The sequence below is a fragment of the Schistocerca nitens genome, chromosome 4 (genome assembly GCF_023898315.1).
Source record: "Schistocerca nitens isolate TAMUIC-IGC-003100 chromosome 4, iqSchNite1.1, whole genome shotgun sequence".
In the NCBI taxonomy this organism is placed as follows: domain Eukaryota; kingdom Metazoa; phylum Arthropoda; class Insecta; order Orthoptera; family Acrididae; genus Schistocerca; species Schistocerca nitens.
Genome location: NC_064617.1, coordinates 97,135,215 through 97,140,595, shown reverse-complemented (window position 1 = coordinate 97,140,595; position 5,381 = coordinate 97,135,215).

Below are 5,381 nucleotides of genomic sequence, written 5' to 3'. Positions count from 1 at the left end.
GGACCCAGGGCTGTAGTGCTCCTCAGCAGTCCAGAGACCATGACTGATGGATTTCAGGAATTGCAACTGTCTCACTGCAAGTACGCTGTACAGTGTGGCATTTTATAGACATTTTATTTGTTCTAGTACATTTTGGCACTTCAAGAGTAGTTTATGTGCTAGAAAGTATGGATGATAAGAAGAAGAAAATTGTGTCAGTTGCTGGTGGTTTGTATACTTTGTGTTCATATATTTCTCGAAAGAAACTTCACACAGCACCTGTAAAATAATAGATATAACACAGTGGGTAATAACTGACAATAATGAATGTAGTAGAACCAACATTTTATTGGTAGTCATCTACAGTGTTGGCTTACACAATTCTTCCCCGCCTTATACACTTCTTTCAAGAGTCCTTTTCTGAGGTTATTACTGAAATCAGTGAAGGTATTTTAAATATGTCTTGTGACTCCAAGGAAACGCATATTTTTGTCACCAAATGGATTTTGTTTTGTTGAAATAAAATGACATCAGTGGTCTGAATGAAATACATATATCATTTGGCTTGCTTTTTCCATCTAAAAACCGCTCATTTTTGCTCGCATCAGGAAACACATCTGCTTGCAAGTTTTTTTTACATTTCCTTGTCTGCACTATTGTTTCTTGTACCATAGCTGCAAAGACAGGTTGTCAACTTGTGACTTAACTTATCCTTGAGATCTAAATGCTAAAACTTGTCTGGAAATCAGGGAATTTCACTTGAGGAAACTTGTGGCAATCCTGAATGACATTTATATTTCTTCTTGTCACCAATATTACACCATCCCCCCCCCTCCCCCCTCCAAGTATGTCTCAATTTCTGATAGTGTAGCAAGGCAGTAATCTTAAGAGTACAGCATAAGTTGCTGGAGGTAAAAGGAGCAGCAGTAATATATATGTCCATGCCTGTCACAAATGCTTGAGGTGTGGTTAGGCAGGTACCTAAGAGTGCAGCTTAAATTGCTGTGAATGAAATGGTCAAGACAAAGATCACACCACACAAGTGAGGTATGTTGTGACTGCTTTCCGAATGCAATTGAGTGCCATACTTACTTTGGATTTTTAGTCACTCATTTGTGGCATCATCCACTAGTATTCTCCCAGCCTCCCCAACCCAAGAAAAATCATGAACACAAGATGGTATCAAATTGTGTAGTTCCTTGCTCAAAACATTTGGTGAACAAGTGCACAGCAGGCATCTTGTACTTGGTGTGGAATTGTCCACACCAGATCCCTCATACTGAGGTCAATATAGTGTTGAGCATGCAAGAGCTCAGGCCAGTTAAAGACCTTAGCTACAGCAGTCAGCATCAGAGTATGGGACCAGCAAGTATTAAAGTTTCAGATGAACTTGCAGTATTGTTAATGTTGAACATTTTACCTCATGAGAACAGTTTGTTAATTAGTGCATCAAATGATGTTTTGCAAGTCCATGGCAGTTGTAAATTATCTAGTACTCCTGTGGTGTGTCAGACTTAAGTAAATCTTTTATTCATTTACATAATAAAATTAACTAATATTTCATGTATGCTAATATGATGAATCTTCTTCCAGAGCTATCGAAGAACTCACAATTGTGGCTGGACAAAAGTAGTTTCAACTGGTCACAACACTTAATGTGTGAACCAGCTACTGTGAAGCATAGTAAATTATTGTAGTGGGCAATGCCTCAGAATACATAACACTGACCAAAACCATTGCCTGCTTCTGTACTCCCAGCCTCTCTACTTCACTCAGCATGTGTGCAGTTCAGCAGACATCTCAGAGTTTCCAACTTGGCCACTGTGGTGTTAGTAGTGTAGAGTATACCCACACTGGACAAACATTAGAATCAACAGTGGAAATGGTGAAAATATTGTTCTTTGTCATTTCTCTATCTAGCTCATCTCAAATTAGTTATTTCTTATGATCTTGCCTTACACTGCGTTAATACAGTAATATATCATTACGTGCTTCAGTTTACTGAAAGCAATGGTGTATTGCTGTCTACCTTTTTACCCAACCCAAAGTGGTAAGGTAAAAGGAGTTTCATTTCAAGCATTTCCCAGCCAATGTGATGTCAGAGACCAATGGCGTAGAGCAATATCAAGAGAAGTTTTCACACACAGCTTAAACTTTAGATAAGGGGTGTCCAAACATTGTAGTTTACCTGGGCTGCATGAGAAGAAGAGTATTTTTGAGCCACACATAGCATACTTGGCACTAACAATAATGAAGAAATATTGATCAGTGACAGAACAGCATCGTGTGATGGGAGTTTCAGATTCAAAATATTCAATTTATCATAACTTTATACAAACAGATTCTTTCTTTTTGCCCCTGCTCTAGAACTTATGTGGTATGTACCATTTATTTCTAAAACTCTATCAACCGTGATTTAAAAAATTGCAGGAAACTGTTGTTCCCTTGTTTTTCCCTTTTTATCCAACTTATAAGATCACAAGGGGACTGATGACCTCAGGCATTAAGTCCCATAGTGCTTAGAGCCATTTATAAGACCAGACAAGTCAAACTAGAATTTAGGTTTTTTATCAGACATTCAGTGAATATGAAATACAAAAAAATAAAATATGAAAACATTGAGTAAGCCCATGATCAGAGCATTACTTCAGGTGTCTCCCTGCATGAGTATCATGGCAATAATAATTGCTGTTGTTCCAGTCATATCCAGTGTGACATTTTAGATGAAAAGCTGATCAAAATACAGCAGAATAAATTGTGACTCAAACTGTGAAGAGCACATGTTAAGCTTTAATGTCTTGAAAAGAAAAATCAATGTAACCACTCATGAGCTGGAGTCTTATAACAACAGCTATTGCAAGGTTTTATCACATGTACTTAAAACAGCAGAATAAGATTTATGACAAGCAAAATCTTCCAGTATTTCCAGAAATCCTCTCCCACATGGACAGAAGATTCTATAAAACATAGGCCTTATAGTGTGGAAATCAGTATCACTCAGAGCATACAGATATGCTAGAAATAATATCTTAAAGCTGTCTTCTATGGGCACATTGTCACGCTATTTGGGTGATGCTTCATGTGAAACTGGAATTATGAACCTCCTAGAAGAAAGATTAACCTTAGAAGCCAAACATTTGAATGAGGTTGAAAGATTTTGTTAAGGTTTTGTTCCTTGATCCTTGATGAAATGGCAATGAAACAACAGTTATTACAATATGACAGGAAGCTGGATACCATCTTGGGTCATAAGATGACACTTGTTAACAAAAGCTATTAGAACAATAGCAATAATATATCTGAAGCTGAGAATGAGATGAATGAGAGACAATGTGAAATTATTGCCAATAATTTACTGTGTTTCTTGATAGCAGATTTACAAACTAGTAACAGGCTGTGTACTTGTCCACCAAATATGATTCACAGGCAAGGAACTACATAATATGACACCAAATGTTACCTGAGAGTTCAAGAAATGTGGATTTCTTATAGTACATCTAGTTTCTGACAATCATTAGACCAATGTATGCATGATGTCATGCCTTTCCAATGGTAGGATTTTTCACAAATTACTCACCCAAATGTTCTGAATTGGCCGTTATTTCTTGTGTTTGATCAGTGCCACATTTAAAAAAATTAAGAAACATATTTTTGGCGAAGACCATGTCTTGTGGAGAAGACAAAAAAGTGGCTCTCTATGAACTGCAAGCAAATTATGTCATAAAACCTGTCCACTTTTTTTTACATATAAAAACTGAATTTGAAGCAAGCGAGGAATGTATACCAATAATAACAGCTCTGTAATATCTCCAAAGACAATCTCAACATCCAAGAGCCCATTTGTTCCAAGACTGCACAACAACTGTATATTTCATAAAATGGTTCAGAAATGGTACAACATCCACTATATTAACAGTTATAATAACACTAAGTTTTGCCCTGACATAATCCATATTTTCAATGCAGATGATGGCAGGCTTCATTGGCCAGAAAATGAGGATGTGAAAAAATTATACCATAAGCAAGGAGTGGTTTTCCTTAGCAACATGACTTAAGAGGCAGTTCAGTAGGCTGCACATTCTGCAGTACTCTGTGTTCAATACTTACCGTTGTTGTGCATTCAGTTTGTAGCAACAAGAATATTTAATGGCGATTCTATAGAACTGCCCTTTAGCACTTTAAGGAGAATCTCAGGCAACAATGCAATGCTGGATTCAAGAGCTGCTCTCAACAGAATGTTGGAGATAGGTATCCCTTTGCAATAACAAAATCAGCATGTTTGTGAGATGAATGTAATCAGCTGTGACAAGTCAGTTTCATCAAAGTCATACATAAGATTCCAGAAAAAATTGCAAAAAGTCTGCAGACACTTAATGGGCCCCAAGGCATGTATGGCCTCTTCAAAACATTTATTTACTGGTAGTTGTTTGACGATATAAATAATAACAATATTGCCACTACAAAGTGAATCTATTCTTTCACAGGTCTGTAGGTAACAGCCATTAAACTTGCACCACTTGCTTTTCTTTGTGGTGTTGCAGTGAAGGAAATTAAGAAAGGAGTTACTTTTGAATCACACCTAAGCCTAATTCAACAAGATGAATGTATTTCTCCATTAATGGACATCATTTTTAAACAAAATGAGTGTAGTGTTTTATTTTATTCTGATGAATTATTGGTGTGGATGATAAACATTGTAGGGATTTCATGTGTGAAGCTGCCAAATTTGTCAGTAGCCATGCTCAGATAATTTTAACTACGTCAGTTCTCATTATTTTGAACACATCAAAAGTTTTACAGTGTGACTCATGTGAGACTTCAGATAATGCTGAGGAATTAGGCAAGATAATCTGCGAAACTGTTATACCAATTGTCTTAAAGACATTGGAGACAAAGTGAGTGAATATTTTTGAAGTGTGAAATATTTAAATAACAAGCAGATCAACAGGAAAGTGATCTGTCTACAACTGATGTGTTACGTGCACGTATAGTGGCTCGGGAAGACTTTTTTTTCTTTACTTTTTTTTAACTCCACTTTATGCATAACACTATGTATTTCTTTTTATTCACATACACATATTTTGACACCTATACATCATCTTCTCAGGGTCAAATTCATTTTGTTAAAGTATTATACTTCATAGAAATATTTACAGTACAGAAATGAATTTGACTCACAGAAGATGACAAACAGTTGTGGAAACATGTGAGGATGTATGAAAAGAAATAAAGTATGTCGTATTTTATGGACTATAACAGCTATTTTTTCTTCCAAAAATTGCCTCCAATGTTCAGGTTCATTTTATACTCAAAATTAATATAAAAATGTCTAGTGTTTGATTTAAAATTCCACCAGTCTTAAAAATGGTCATATATTCAATGCCATGGAAAACCTATCTCTG